Here is a 16,798-nt window from a genome sequence, read left to right on the forward strand (position 1 = left end):
TAAAAATTCATCTATTTTGGCTTCTTTCCCTTTGTTTTCAGTTTGGTATAATTGTTCATAGAACTCTCTGAAGTTTTCATTGATCTCCGTTGGATTATATGTGATTTGTTTGTCTTTTTTCCTTGATGCCAATACCATTCTCTTAGTTTGTTCTGTCTTAAGTTGCCATGCTAGAATTTTGTGTATTTTTTCCCCCAGTTCATACTATTTCTGTTTTGTCTTCATTATGTTCTTCTCCACCTTAGGTTTGTAGTGTTTCATATTTTATTTTTTTATCTGCCAATTCTCTTCTTTTAGTTGTGTCTTCCTTCATTGCTAATTCTTTTTCTATATTTACTATTTCCCTTTCCAACTGCTCTGTTTCCTCACTGTAGTCCTTCTTCATCTTGGTTACATAACTTATTATTTGCCCTCTGATGAACGCTTTCATTGCGTCCCATAGTATAAACTTATCTTTCACTGATTCCGTATTTATTTCAAAGCACATTTTAATTTGTCTTTCAATGAATTCTCTAAAATCCTGCCTTTTAAGTAGCATGGAGTTTAATCTCCATCTATACATTCTTGGAGGGATGTCCTCTAACTCTATTGTCAATATCAGGGGTGAGTGGTCCGATAATATTCTAGCTTTATATTCTGTTTTTCTTACTCTGTCTTGCATACGAGCTGATAACAGGAATAGGTCTATTCTTGAGTATGTTTTATGTCTACCTGAATAGTATGAATATTCCTTTTCCTTTGGGTGTTGTTTCCTCCATATATCCAAAAGTTGCATTTCTTTCATCGATTTAATTATAAATTGGTTACTTTGTTCTTTCTGTTAAATTTTTTCCCAGTTTTATCCATGTTTGAGTCCAAATTAAGGTTGAAATGTTCCCTTGCGTGTCTGCTATCTTCAAAAAAATATCTTGTATAAATTTTTGATCTTCTTCGTTAGGTGAATATACATTGAGTAAATTCCAAAACTCCGAATATATCTGACATTTTATCATTACATATCTCCTTGCTGGATCTATTATTTCCTCTTCTATTTTAATTGGTACATTTTTACTGATTAATATAGCTACTCCTCTAGCTTTTGAATTATATGACGCTGCTGTTACATGTCCTACCCAATCTCTCTTTAATTTCTTGTGCTCCATTTCAGTTAAATGTGTTTCTAACATGAATGCTATATCAATTTTTTCTTTTTTCAGTAAATTTAGCAGCTTCTTCCTTTTGATTTGGTTATGTATTCCGTTAATATTTAAAGTCATATAGTTCAACGTAGCCATTTCATACTTTGTTTATCTTTTCTTTCCGTTTCCTCATCATCACCTTTCCTTCTTATCCATTTCTGCTTTCTTGTTTTGAACACTTTATAAGACATTTCTAAAACATCAAACATTTCCCTTATTCTCCTATCTAAAATTTCTTTAACCCCATTATCCCCTCCCCTTCCTGAGTTGCCCTTTATCCCTTGTCGGGCAACCACATCTCCCCTCTCCATTTGGATTTGCGAATTCACTCACAAGCGTCAACTGATTTCGCAGAGTCCGTAACTCCTCCCCACCCAGCCCCCCCAGAAAAGATTTCAATTTTCATATATAACAAAGGTCACTCTCTTAATTCCCTCCTTACTTCCTCTCTTCCCTTTCAATCCCTTATTAATTCTTATCTATACTCTATATATTTTCCTTTAAATACGGATACGCTCATGTACACACATATATACATACACACACATATATATATATATATATTTATATATGTGTATATATACCCATTTACACACATACATATAGTTCTTGGTCATTTTTACTCTCGTTACATGTCTTCATCTCTCTGCCTGTTTTGTAGTTGTTCTGCAAATTTTCGTGCTCTCTCCGGATCCAAGAATAGTCTGTTTTGCTGCCCTGGAATAACTATTTTAAGTACCGCTGGGTACTTTAGCATAAATTTATATCCTTTTTTCCATAGGATCGTTTTTGCTGTATTAAACTCCTTTCTCTTCTTCAGGAGTTCAAAACTTATGTCTGGATAGAAAAAAAATTTTTGACCTTTGTATTCCAGTGGCTTTTTGTCTTCTCTTATTTTCTTCATTGCCTTCTCCAATATATTTTCTCTTGTTGTATATCTTAAAAATTTTACTAAGATGGATCTTCGTTTTTGTTGTGGCTGTGGTTTCGGGGCTAATGTTCTATGTGCCCTTTCTATTTACATTTCTTCCTGTAATTCTGGTCTTCCTCGGACCATGGGGATCCAATCTTTTATAAATTCTCTCATATTCTTGCCCTCTTCATCTTTCTTAAGGCCCACTATCTTTATATTATTTCTTCTATTATAATTTTCCATTATATCTATCTTCTGAGCTAACAGCTCTTGTGTCTCTTTAACTTTTTTATTAGATTCTTCTAATTGCTTTTTTAAGTCTTCTACTTCCATTTCTATGGCTGTTTCTCGTTCTTCCACCTTGTCCACTCTTTTTACTATATCTGACATGATCATCTCTATTCTATTCATTTTTTCTTCTGCACTTTTAATTCTTCTTTTTATTTCACTAAATTCTTGTAATTGCCATTCTTTTACTGATTCCATATATTCTTTAAAAAAAAATCCATTGTCTTGCCTTTCCCTTCTACTTCCATTTCTCTATGTTCTTCTTCTTCTTCTTCCTCTGGGTTGGTCATCTGTTGTTTCCTTGATTTCTTTTTACTCTCTTTCTTGTTCTCGTTGTTTTCTATGTTCTCTTCCTGTTGTTGTGTCGCAGCTGTCATCCTCAGCTGTGGAGATCGACTCCTCAGCTGATGCCCCCTCCAGTCAGTGTTTTTTTTTGCATGCGCGGTTGCGCACTTTTACTTGGCTCCGCGAGCCATTTTTGTAGTCCCGAGCTTGGGACTTCCACTGACCTTAGGGACAAGGCTTCTCTCTCCACGGTGGGCCTCCTCGAACAGGTAAGGCCATAACATATATAATATATATAACATATATAACAATTACAGCACGGAAACAGGCCATTAGGCCCTTCTAGTCCGCACCAAACCAAACACCCCTTTCTAGTCCCACCTCCATGCACAATGCCCATAACCCTCCATCTTCTTCTCATCCATATACCTGTCCCACCTTTTCTTAAATAATACAATTGACTCCGCCGCCACTATTTCTCCCGGAAGATCATTCCACACGGCTACCACTCTCTGAGTAAAGAAGTTCCCCCTCATGTTACCTCTAAACCTCTGCCCCTTAATTCTTAACTCATGTCCTCTTGTTTTAATCTTTCCTCTTCTTAACGGAAATAGTCTATCCACATCCATTCTGTCTATCCCTTTCATAATCTTAAATACTTCTATCAAATCCCCTCTCAACCTTCTACGCTCCAAAGAATAAAGACCCAATCTGTCCAATCTCTCCCCATACTCCAGATGCTTAAACCCAGGCAACATTCTGGTAAACCTTCTCTGCACTCTCTCCACTCTGTTTATATCCTTCCTATAATTAGGCGACCAGAACTGCACACAGAACTCCAAATTAGGCCGCACCAACGTCTTATACAATCTCAACATCACCTCCAAACTCCTATATTCCATGCAATGATTGATAAAGGCCAGCATACTAAAAGCCTTCTTCACCACCCTATTCACGTGAGTTTCTACCTTCAGGGAACGATGTACCGTTACTCCTAAATCTTTCTGCTCTTCTGTATTTATTCCTCAATGCTCTCCCATTTACCACATATGTCCTGTTCTGATTCTTTTTACCAAAATGAAGCACCTCACACTTATCAGCATTAAATTCCATCTGCCATTTTTCAGCCCACTTTTCTAAGCAGCCCAAATCCCTCTGCAATCCTTGAAAACCTTCTTCATTATCCACTATTCCACCTATCTTAGTATCGTCTGCATATTTACTAATCCAATTCACCACCCCATCATCTAGATCATTAATGTATATAACGAACAACAATGGGCCCAATACAGATCCTTGAGGCACACCACTGGTCACCGGCCTCCAACCTGACAGACAATTATCCACTACCACCCTTTGGCCTCTCCCTTTCAGCCAATGTTCAATCCATTTGACTATCTTAAAATTTATATCTAAAGACTGCACCTTCCTAACTAACCTTCCATGTGGTACCTTATTGAAGGCCTTACTGAAGTCCATATAGACAACATCCACTGCGCTACCCTCATCCACATTCCTAGTCACCTCTTCAAAAAATTCAATCAGATTGGTCAAACATGACCTTCCTCCCACAAATCCATGTTGAGTGCTCCTGATCAGACCCTGTCTATCCAGATGTTTATAAGTACTATCTCTAAGAATTTTCTCCATTAATTTACCTACCACAGACGTCAAACTTACAGGCCAATAGTTGCCAGGCTTCCTCCTTGAACCCTTTTTAAATAACGGAACCACATGCGCAATGCGCCAATCCTCCGGCACTATCCCCATATCTAATGACATTTGTAAAATTACCGCCAGAGCCTCTGCTATTTCCTCCCTCACTTCTCTCAATGTCCTGGGGAAGATCCCGTCTGGTCCCGGAGACTTATCCACCTTTATATTCTTCAAAAGCCTTAAAACTACACCTTTTGTAATCTCTATATTCCCCATATTTACCCAATTTGCTTTTTTTATCTCACATCTTCCAATATCCTTCTCCTTAGTGAATACTGAAGAAAAGAAACTGTTCAATATCTCCTCCATTTCTCTAGGCTGCACACACAGTTTTCCGCTCTGATTTTCTAAGGGACCAATTTTGTCTCTAGCTTTCCTCTTACCATTAACATATTTGTAGAACTCTTTTGGATTAGTTTTCACCCTGCTTGCCATAGTTTTCTCGTACCTTCTTTTAGCTTTCCTAATTCCTCTCTTAAGATTCCTCTTACATTCAATGTATCTTTCAAACATCTCCTTAACTCCATGCTTCTTATATCTAATGTACGCCTCCCTTTTTCTTCGAACCAAGTTTTCAATATTCCTTGAAAACCACGGCTCTCTCAAACCTTTTGCCCCTCCTTTTAACCTAACAGGAACATAAAGCTTTTGCACTCTCAAAATCTGATCTTTAAAAGACTTCCATCTCTCTACTACATCCTGCCCATAAAACAAATTGTCCCAATGCACACCCTGCAAGTCCTTTCGCATCTCCTCAAATCTAGCTTTTCCCCAATCAAAAACCTCAATCCTTGGCCCTGATTTCTCTCTTTCCATAATGACATTGAAGCTGATGGCATTATGATCACTGGACCCGAAGTGCTCGCCAACACTAACCTCCGTCACTTGACCCATCCCATTTGCCAACAGTAGATCTAACACTGCTCCTTCTCTGGTCGGCACCTCTACATATTGTTGTAAAAAACTATCTTGCACACATTTCACAAACTCTAACCCATCCAGTCCTTTCACAGAATGTGTTTCCCAATCTATATGTGGAAAATTAAAATCTCCCATAATTACAACCCTGTGCTTATCACAAATATCTACTATCTCCCTACAGATTTGCTCCTCTAGGTCTCGGTCCCCTCCGGGTGGTCTATAATACACCCCTACAAGTGTAACCTCTCCTTTCCTACTCCTCAGTTCCACCCAAATAGCCTCCGTGGATGTGCCCTCTAATCTATCCTTCCTAGGCACCGCTGTAATATTTTCCCTGACAAGCAATGCAACCCCACCTCCTCTTGCCCCTCCGATTCTATCACACCTAAAACAACGAAACCCAGGGATATTCAGCTGCCAATCACATCCCTCCTGCAACCATGTCTCACTAATCGCTACCACATCATACTTCCAAGTATCAATCCACACCTTCAGCTCATCCACCTTTTTTACAATACTCCTGGCATTAAAATATATGAATTTCAGGGATTTCCCAATTTTTAATCCCTGTTTTCCCTCATCTTTAAGAACCTTCTTCCTCCGACGTTCTTTCTTCTTTTCTTCCCATTGCTTTCGACTTTTCTTTCTTCGCTGCCATTTTCTTCCCACCTTTACTTTCACTTTGTTTTAATTTTTATTCTTGTACCTTTGTGTTTTGTATATTTTTTTAAAACTTTTCCAGAGAGGGCTGGAGTTCCCTGACCGGCTACTACTCCATCATGTGACTCCTCCCCAGGAGTACTGTTTTCAAGGTGATCCCAGAGCTGAGGGGAGAGCCAACGATGAGGCATTTGCTGTGGAATGATTGTAACGATAGGTGAATTGCAGTGAGTCCAAACCTTTGATTAGGTACGTTAATTCTGGCCATGACCGGCCTCTCAAAGCATTTCATCACAGTTGAAGTTAGTGCTACTTGACGATAGTTGTTGAGGCAGCTCACACTGCTTTCCTTGGCCACCAGGATGATTGAAGCCCTTTTGAAGCAGGTGGGAACCTCTGACTGCAACATTAAGAGGTTCAAAATGTCTGTGAACACTCCAGCTAGTTGGTTGGGGCGGGTTATCAGTACTCTGCCAGGTACGCTGACAGGGCCTGACTCCTTGCGGGGGTTCACCCTCCTGAATGATGTTCTGACGTCGTCCTCAGAGATAGATATCACGGGGTCCTCGGCCTTTTCAGGGTTCTCCTTCTCAAATTGGGCGTAGGTGTTCAACTCATTGGGTAACGAAGCATCACGGACATCTATGGTGTCCGCCTTCTCTATAGCATCTACATCCTTCCTGTAGCGAGGTGACCAGAACTGAACACAATGTTCTAGGTGGGGTCTAAACAAGGTTTTGTATAGCTGCAACATTATCTCATGGCTCTTGAACCCGATCCCAGTTAATGAAGGTCAACACACCATGCCTGCTTTAACAACATTATCAACCTGTGCAGCAGCTTTGAGGGCCCTGTGGTCCCAGACCCCAAGATCTCTCAGTTCTTCCACACTGCTCCCATTAACATTGTTTTCTACCTTCCAATTTGACCAACCTAAATGAATCACTTCACATTTTTCTGGGTTAAACTCCATCTGCCACTTCTCAGCCCAGCTCTGTATCTTATCACTGACCCTCTGGTAACCCTCCAGACTATCTACAACATCTCCCACTCTCATGTAATCCGCAAACTTACTCACCCACCCTTCTACTTCCTCATCCAGGTCACATAAAAATTACAAAGAGGAGGGGTCCCAGAACAGATCGACGTGAACCACCACTGGTCACTGACCACCCTACGGAATACAAACCATTTACAACCACCCTCTGCCTTCTCTGGGCCAGCTAATTCAGTGTCCAGAAAGCATGGCCTCCTTGGATTCCATGCCCCCTTTTTAATGAATGAGTCTTGCTTGGAGAACCTATCAAATGCCAGAACGAATTCCACCTAAATTACATCCACCACTCTACCTTCAATGTACTTTGTATTTCCTCAAAGAATTCAATCAGGCTGCGAGACACAACCAGACGAAGCCATGCTGACTATCCCAAAATAGAGATAATGCCTCTCCAAATGTATGTAAATCCTGTCTCTCAGGATCTTCTCCCACAGCCTGTCCACCACTGAAGTAAGACTCACTGGTCAATAATTTCCAGGTTTATCGCTGCTCATTTTCTTTATCAGCAGAACAACATTTGCAAACCCTCCAATCCTCTGGTACTTCTCCTGTGCCCAGTAAGAAGGTGAAGATCATCAGGGGTCCAGGGTGTGGGACTGACTGGGGATTGGTGCAGGGTGTGGGACTGTCCAGGGTGTGGGTATAGGGCACGGTACGGACCAGGGTGTGGGGTACAGGGTGTGGGACTGACTGGGGATTGGTCCAGGGTGTGGGACTGTCCAGGGTGTGGGTATAGGGCACGGTACGGACCAGGGTGTGGGGTACAGGGTGTGGGACTGACTGGGGATTGGTCCAGGGTGTGGGACTGTCCAGGGTGTGGGTATAGGGCACGGTACGGACCAGGGTGTGGGGTACAGGGTGTGGGACTGACTGGGGATTGGTCCAGGGTGTGGGACTGTCCAGGGTGTGGGTATAGGGCACGGTACGGACCAGGGTGTGGGGTACAGGGTGTGGGACTGACTGGGGATTGGTGCAGGGTGTGGGACTGTCCAGGGTGTGGGTATAGGGCACGGTACGGACCAGTGTGTGGGGTACAGGGTGTGGGACTGACTGGGGATTGGTCCAGGGTGTGGGACTGTCCAGGGTGTGGGTATAGGGCACGGTACGGACCAGGGTGTGGGGTACAGGGTGTGGGACTGACTGGGGATTGGTGCAGGGTGTGGGACTGTCCAGGGTGTGGGTATAGGGCACGGTACGGACCAGGGTGTGGGGTACAGGGTGTGGGACTGACTGGGGATTGGTCCAGGGTGTGGGACTGTCCAGGGTGTGGGTATAGGGCACGGTACGGACCAGGGTGTGGGGTACAGGGTGTGGGACTGACTGGGGATTGGTGCAGGGTGTGGGACTGTCCAGGGTGTGGGTATAGGGCACGGTACGGACCAGTGTGTGGGGTACAGGGTGTGGGACTGACTGGGGATTGGTCCAGGGTGTGGGACTGTCCAGGGTGTGGGTATAGGGCACGGTACGGACCAGGGTGTGGGGTACAGGGTGTGGGACTGACTGGGGATTGGTGCAGGGTGTGGGACTGTCCAGGGTGTGGGTATAGGGCACGGTACGGACCAGGGTGTGGGGTACAGGGTGTGGGACTGACTGGGGATTGGTCCAGGGTGTGGGACTGTCCAGGGTGTGGGTATAGGGCACGGTACGGACCAGGGTGTGGGGTACAGGGTGTGGGACTGACTGGGGATTGGTGCAGGGTGTGGGACTGTCCAGGGTGTGGGTATAGGGCACGGTACGGACCAGTGTGTGGGGTACAGGGTGTGGGACTGACTGGGGATTGGTGCAGGGTGTGGGACTGTCCAGGGTGTGGGTATAGGGCACGGTACGGACCAGGGTGTGGGGTACAGGGTGTGGGACTGACTGGGGATTGGTGCAGGGTGTGGGACTGTCCAGGGTGTGGGTATAGGGCACGGTACGGACCAGGGTGTGGGGTACAGGGTGTGGGACTTACTGGGGATTGGTCCAGGGTGTGGGACTGTCCAGGGTGTGGGTATAGGGCACGGTACGGACCAGGGTGTGGGGTACAGGGTGTGGGACTGACTGGGGATTGGTGCAGGGTGTGGGACTGTCCAGGGTGTGGGTATAGGGCACGGTACGGACCAGGGTGTGGGGTACAGGGTGTGGGACTGACTGGGGATTGGTCCAGGGTGTGGGACTGTCCAGGGTGTGGGTATAGGGCACGGTACGGACCAGGGTGTGGGGTACAGGGTGTGGGACTGACTGGGGATTGGTGCAGGGTGTGGGACTGTCCAGGGTGTGGGTATAGGGCACGGTACGGACCAGGGTGTGGGGTACAGGGTGTGGGACTGACTGGGGATTGGTGCAGGGTGTGGGACTGTCCAGGGTGTGGGTATAGGGCACGGTACGGACCAGGGTGTGGGGTACAGGGTGTGGGACTGACTGGGGATTGGTGCAGGGTGTGGGACTGTCCAGGGTGTGGGTATAGGGCACGGTACGGACCAGGGTGTGGGGTACAGGGTGTGGGACTGACTGGGGATTGGTCCAGGGTGTGGGACTGACTGGGGATTGGTGCAGGGTGTGGGACTGTCCAGGGTGTGGGTATAGGGCACGGTACGGACCAGGGTGTGGGGTACAGGGTGTGGGACTGACTGGGGATTGGTCCAGGGTGTGGGACTGACTGGGGATTGGTGCAGGGTGTGGGACTGTCCAGGGTGTGGGTATAGAGCGCGGTACGGACCGGGGTGTGGGGTACAGGGTGTGGGACTGTCCGGGGATTGGTGCAGAGTGTGGGACTGTCCGGGGTGTGGGTATAGGGCACGGTACGCACCGGGGAGTGAGGTACAGGGTGTGGGATTGACTGGGGATTGGTGCAGGGTGTGGGACTGTCCAGGGTGTGGGTATAGGGCGCGGTACAGACCGGGGTGTGGGGTACAGGGTGTGGGACTGACTGGGGATTGGTCCAGGGTGTGGGACTGTCCAGGGTGTGGGTATAGGGCACGGTACGGACCAGGGTGTGGGGTACAGGGTGTGGGACTGACTGGGGATTGGTCCAGGGTGTGGGACTGTCCAGGGTGTGGGTATAGGGCACAGTACGGACCAGGGTGTGGGGTACAGGGTGTGGGACTGACTGGGGATTGGTGCAGGGTGTGGGACTGTCCAGGGTGTGGGTATAGGGCACGGTACGGACCAGGGTGTGGGGTACAGGGTGTGGGACTGACTGGGGATTGGTGCAGGGTGTGGGACTGTCCAGGGTGTGGGTATAGGGCACGGTACGGACCAGGGTGTGGGGTACAGGGTGTGGGACTGACTGGGGATTGGTGCAGGGTGTGGGACTGTCCAGGGTGTGGGTATAGGGCACGGTACGGACCAGGGTGTGGGGTACAGGGTGTGGGACTGACTGGGGATTGGTCCAGGGTGTGGGACTGTCCAGGGTGTGGGTATAGGGCACGGTACAGACCAGGGTGTGGGGTACAGGGTGTGGGACTGACTGGGGATTGGTGCGGGTGTGGGACTGTCCAGGGTGTGGGTATAGGGTACGGTACGGACCAGGGTGTGGGGTACAGGGTGTGGGACTGACTGGGGATTGGTGCAGGGTGTGGGACTGTCCAGGGTGTGGGTATAGGGCACGGTACGGACCAGGGTGTGGGGTACAGGGTGTGGGACTGACTGGGGATTGGTCCAGGGTGTGGGACTGTCCAGGGTGTGGGTATAGGGCACGGTACGGACCAGGGTGTGGGGTACAGGGTGTGGGACTGACTGGGGATTGGTGCAGGGTGTGGGACTGTCCAGGGTGTGGGTATAGGGCACGGTACGGACCAGGGTGTGGGGTACAGGGTGTGGGACTGACTGGGGATTGGTGCAGGGTGTGGGACTGTCCAGGGTGTGGGTATAGGGCACGGTACGGACCAGGGTGTGGGGTACAGGGTGTGGGACTGACTGGGGATTGGTGCAGGGTGTGGGACTGTCCAGGGTGTGGGTATAGGGCACGGTACGGACCAGGGTGTGGGGTACAGGGTGTGGGACTGACTGGGGATTGGTCCAGGGTGTGGGACTGTCCAGGGTGTGGGTATAGGGCACGGTACAGACCAGGGTGTGGGGTACAGGGTGTGGGACTGACTGGGGATTGGTGCGGGTGTGGGACTGTCCAGGGTGTGGGTATAGGGTACGGTACGGACCAGGGTGTGGGGTACAGGGTGTGGGACTGACTGGGGATTGGTGCAGGGTGTGGGACTGTCCAGGGTGTGGGTATAGGGCACGGTACGGACCAGGGTGTGGGGTACAGGGTGTGGGACTGACTGGGGATTGGTCCAGGGTGTGGGACTGTCCAGGGTGTGGGTATAGGGCACGGTACGGACCAGGGTGTGGGGTACAGGGTGTGGGACTGACTGGGGATTGGTGCAGGGTGTGGGACTGTCCAGGGTGTGGGTATAGGGCACGGTACGGACCAGGGTGTGGGGTACAGGGTGTGGGACTGACTGGGGATTGGTGCGGGTGTGGGACTGTCCAGGGTGTGGGTATAGGGCACGGTACGGACCAGGGTGTGGGGTACAGGGTGTGGGACTGACTGGGGATTGGTGCAGGGTGTGGGACTGTCCAGGGTGTGGGTATAGGGCACGGTACGGACCAGGGTGTGGGGTACAGGGTGTGGGACTGACTGGGGATTGGTCCAGGGTGTGGGACTGACTGGGGATTGGTGCAGGGTGTGGGACTGTCCAGGGTGTGGGTATAGGGCACGGTACGGACCAGGGTGTGGGGTACAGGGTGTGGGACTGACTGGGGATTGGTCCAGGGTGTGGGACTGACTGGGGATTGTTGCAGGTTGTGGGACTGTCCAGGGTGTGGGTATAGAGCGCGGTACGGACCGGGGTGTGGGGTACAGGGTGTGGGACTGTCCGGGGATTGGTGCAGAGTGTGGGACTGTCCGGGGTGTGGGTATAGGGCACGGTACGCACCAGGGAGTGAGGTACATGGTGTGGGATTGACTGGGGATTGGTGCAGGGTGTGGGACTGTCCAGGGTGTGGGTATAGGGCACGGTACGGACCAGGGTGTGGGGTACAGGGTGTGGGACTGACTGGGGATTGGTCCAGGGTGTGGGACTGACTGGGGATTGGTGCAGGGTGTGGGACTGTCCAGGGTGTGGGTATAGAGCGCGGTACGGACCGGGGTGTGGGGTACAGGGTGTGGGACTGTCCGGGGATTGGTGCAGAGTGTGGGACTGTCCGGGGTGTGGGTATAGGGCACGGTACGCACCGGGGAGTGAGGTACAGGGTGTGGGATTGACTGGGGATTGGTGCAGGGTGTGGGACTGTCCAGGGTGTGGGTATAGGGCACGGTACGGACCAGGGTGTGGGGTACAGGGTGTGGGACTGACTGGGGATTGGTGCAGGGTGTGGGACTGTCCAGGGTGTGGGTATAGGGCACGGTACGGACCAGGGTGTGGGGTACAGGGTGTGGGACTGACTGGGGATTGGTCCAGGGTGTGGGACTGTCCAGGGTGTGGGTATAGGGCACGGTACGGACCAGGGTGTGGGGTACAGGGTGTGGGACTGACTGGGGATTGGTGCAGGGTGTGGGACTGTCCAGGGTGTGGGTAAAGGGCACGGTACGGACCAGGGTGTGGGGTACAGGGTGTGGGACTGACTGGGGATTGGTGCAGGGTGTGGGACTGTCCAGGGTGTGGGTATAGGGCACGGTACGGACCAGGGTGTGGGGTACAGGGTGTGGGACTGACTGGGGATTGGTGCAGGGTGTGGGACTGTCCAGGGTGTGGGTATAGGGCACGGTACGGACCAGGGTGTGGGGTACAGGGTGTGGGACTGACTGGGGATTGGTCCAGGGTGTGGGACTGACTGGGGATTGGGGCAGGGTGTGGGACTGTCCAGGGTGTGGGTATAGGGCACGGTACGGACCAGGGTGTGGGGTACAGGGTGTGGGACTGACTGGGGATTGGTCCAGGGTGTGGGACTGACTGGGGATTGGTGCAGGGTGTGGGACTGTCCAGGGTGTGGGTATAGAGCGCGGTACGGACCGGGGTGTGGGGTACAGGGTGTGGGACTGTCCGGGGATTTTTTCAGAGTGTGGGACTGTCCGGGGTGTGGGTATAGGGCACGGTACGTACCGGGGAGTGAGGTACAGGGTGTGGGATTGACTGGGGATTGGTGCAGGGTGTGGGACTGTCCGGGGTGTGGGTATAGGGCGTGGTACGGACCGGGGAGTGGGGTACAGGGTGTGGGACTGATTGGGGATTGGTGCAAGGTGTGGGACTGTCCAGGGTGTGGGTATAGGGCGCGGTACGGACCAGGGTGTGGGGTACAGGGTGTGGGACTGACTGGGGATTGGTCCAGGGCGCGGTACAGACCGGGGTGTGGTGTACAGGGTGTGGGACTGACTGGGGATTTGTCCAGGGTGTGGGACTGACTGGGGATTGGTGCAGGGTGTGGGAATGTCTGGGGTGTGGGTATAGGGCACGGTACGGACCAGGGTGTGGGGTACAGGGTATGGGACTGACTGGGGATTGGTGCAGGGTGTGGGTATAGGGCACGGTACGTACCGGGGAGTGAGGTACAGGGTGTGGGATTGACTGGGGATTGGTGCAGGGTGTGGGACTGTCCGGGGTGTGGGTATAGGGCGTGGTACGGACCGGGGAGTGGGGTACAGGGTGTGGGACTGATTGGGGATTGGTGCAAGGTGTGGGACTGTCCAGGGTGTGGGTATAGGGCGCGGTACGGACCAGGGTGTGGGGTACAGGGTGTGGGACTGACTGGGGATTGGTCCAGGGCGCGGTACAGACCGGGGTGTGGGGTACAGGGTGTGGGACTGACTGGGGATTTGTCCAGGGTGTGGGACTGACTGGGGATTGGTGCAGGGTGTGGGAATGTCTGGGGTGTGGGTATAGGGCACGGTACGGACCAGGGTGTGGGGTACAGGGTATGGGACTGACTGGGGATTGGTGCAGGGTGTGGGTATAGGGCACGGTACGGACCGGGGAGTGGGGTACAGTGTGGGACTGACTGGGGATTGGTGCAGGGTGTGGGACTGTCTGGGGTGTGGGTATAGTGCGCGGTACGGACCAGGGTGTGGGGTACAGGGTGTGGGACTGACTTGGGGATTGGTGCAGAGTGTGGGACTGTCCGGGGTGTGGGTATAGGGCGCGGTACGGACCAGGGTGTGGGGTACAGGGTATGGGACTGATTGGGGATTGGTGCAGGGTGTGGGACTGTCTGGGGTGTGGGTATAGGGCATGGTACGGACCGGGGAGTGGGGTACAGGGTGTGGGACTGACTGGGGATTGGTGCAGGGTATGGGACTGTCCGGGGTGTGGATATAGGGCGCGGTACGGACCGGGGTGTGGGGTACAGGGTGTGGGACTGACTGGGGATTGGTGCAGGGTGTGGGACTGTCCGGGGTGTGGGTATAGGGCACGGTACAGACCAGGGTGTGGGGTACAGGGTATAGGACTGACTGGGGATTGGTGCAGTGTGTGGGACTGTCCGGGGTGTGGGTATAGGGCGCGGTACTGACCAGGGTGTGGGGTACAGGGTATGGGACTGATTGGGGATTGGTGCAGGGTGTGGGACTGTCTGGGGTGTGGGTATAGGGCATGGTACGGACCGGGGAGTGGGGTACAGGGTGTGGGACTGACTGGGGATTGGTGCAGGGTATGGGACTGTCCGGGGTGTGGATATAGGGCGCGGTACGGACCGGGGTGTGGGGTACAGGGTGTGGGACTGACTGGGGATTGGTGCAGGGTGTGGGACTGTCCGGGGTGTGGGTATAGTGCACGGTACAGACCAGGGTGTGGGGTACAGGGTATAGGACTGACTGGGGATTGGTGCAGTGTGTGGGACTGTCCGGGGTGTGGGTATAGGGCGGGGTACGACCGGGGTGTGGGGTACAGGGTGTGGGACTGACTGAGGATTGGTGCAGGATGTGGGACTGTCCGGGGTGTGGGTATAGGGCACGGTACGGACCAGGGAGTGGGGTACAGGGTGTGGAACTGACTGGGGATTGATGCAGTGTGTGGGACTGTCTGGGGTGTAGGTATAGGGCATGGTACGGACCAGGGTGTGGGGTACAGGGTGTGGGACTGTCCAGGAATTGGTGCAGGGTGTGGGACTGTCCGGGGTGTGGGTATAGGGCACGGTACGGACCAGGGAGTGGGGTACAGGGTGTGGGACTGTCTGGGGATTGGTGCAGGGTGTGGGACTGTCCGGGGTGTGGGTATAGGGCGCGGTACGGACCAGGGTGTGGGGTACAGGGTGTGGGACTGACTGGGGATTGGTCCAGGGTGTGGGACTGTCCGGGGTGTGGGTATAGGGCGTGGTACAGACCGGGGTGTGGGGTACAGGGTGTGGGACTGACTGGGGATTTGTCCAGGGTGTGGGACTGACTGGGGATTGGTGCAGGGTGTGGGAATGTCTGGGGTGTGGGTATAGGGCACGGTACGGACCAGGGTGTGGGGTACAGGGTATGGGACTGACTGGGGATTGGTGCAGGGTGTGGGTATAGGGCACGGTACGGACCGGGGAGTGGGGTACAGTGTGGGACTGACTGGGGATTGGTGCAGGGTGTGGGACTGTCTGGGGTGTGGGTATAGTGCGCTGTACGGACCAGGGTGTGGGGTACAAGGTGTGGGACTGACTTGGGGATTGGTGCAGAGTGTGGGACTGTCCGGGGTGTGGGTATAGGGCGCGGTACGGACCAGGGTGTGGGGTACAGGGTATGGGACTGATTGGGGATTGGTGCAGGGTGTGGGACTGTCTGGGGTGTGGGTATAGGGCATGGTACGGACCGGGGAGTGGGGTACAGGGTGTGGGACTGACTGGGGATTGGTGCAGGGTATGGGACTGTCCGGGGTGTGGATATAGGGCGCGGTACGGACCGGGGTGTGGGGTACAGGGTGTGGGACTGACTGGGGATTGGTGCAGGGTGTGGGACTGTCCGGGGTGTGGGTATAGGGCACGGTACAGACCAGGGTGTGGGGTACAGGGTATAGGACTGACTGGGGATTGGTGCAGTGTGTGGGACTGTCCGGGGTGTGGGTATAGGGCGCGGTACTGACCAGGGTGTGGGGTACAGGGTATGGGACTGATTGGGGATTGGTGCAGGGTGTGGGACTGTCTGGGGTGTGGGTATAGGGCATGGTACGGACCGGGGAGTGGGGTACAGGGTGTGGGACTGACTGGGGATTGGTGCAGGGTATGGGACTGTCCGGGGTGTGGATATAGGGCGCGGTACGGACCGGGGTGTGGGGTACAGGGTGTGGGACTGACTGGGGATTGGTGCAGGGTGTGGGACTGTCCGGGGTGTGGGTATAGGGCACGGTACAGACCAGGGTGTGGGGTACAGGGTATAGGACTGACTGGGGATTGGTGCAGTGTGTGGGACTGTCCGGGGTGTGGGTATAGGGCGGGGTACGGACCGGGGTGTGGGGTACAGGGTGTGGGACTGACTGAGGATTGGTGCAGGATGTGGGACTGTCCGGGGTGTGGGTATAGGGCACGGTACGGACCAGGGAGTGGGGTACAGGGTGTGGAACTGACTGGGGATTGATGCAGTGTGTGGGACTGTCTGGGGTGTAGGTATAGGGCATGGTACGGACCAGGGTGTGGGGTACAGGGTGTGGGACTGTCCAGGAATTGGTGCAGGGTGTGGGACTGTCCGGGGTGTGGGTATAGGGCACGGTACGGACCAGGGAGTGGGGTACAGGGTGTGGGACTGTCTGGGGATTGGTGCAGGGTGTGGGACTGTCCGGGGTGTGGGTAGAGGGCGCGGTACGGACCGGGGTGTGGGGTACAGGGTGTGGGACTGACTGGGGT

The 16,798-nt window shown here is 52.6% G+C and overlaps 1 protein-coding gene across 5 annotated transcripts in view; it reads right to left on the reverse strand.

The window, feature by feature from the left end:
- Positions 1-16,798, reverse strand: part of LOC138737226 (cullin-9-like) — a 316,560-nt gene that overhangs the window by 13,897 nt on the left and 285,865 nt on the right. The gene's annotated exons all lie outside the window — the stretch shown is intronic.

This window comes from Narcine bancroftii, chromosome 6 (genome assembly GCF_036971445.1).
Source record: "Narcine bancroftii isolate sNarBan1 chromosome 6, sNarBan1.hap1, whole genome shotgun sequence".
NCBI lineage: Eukaryota > Metazoa > Chordata > Chondrichthyes > Torpediniformes > Narcinidae > Narcine > Narcine bancroftii.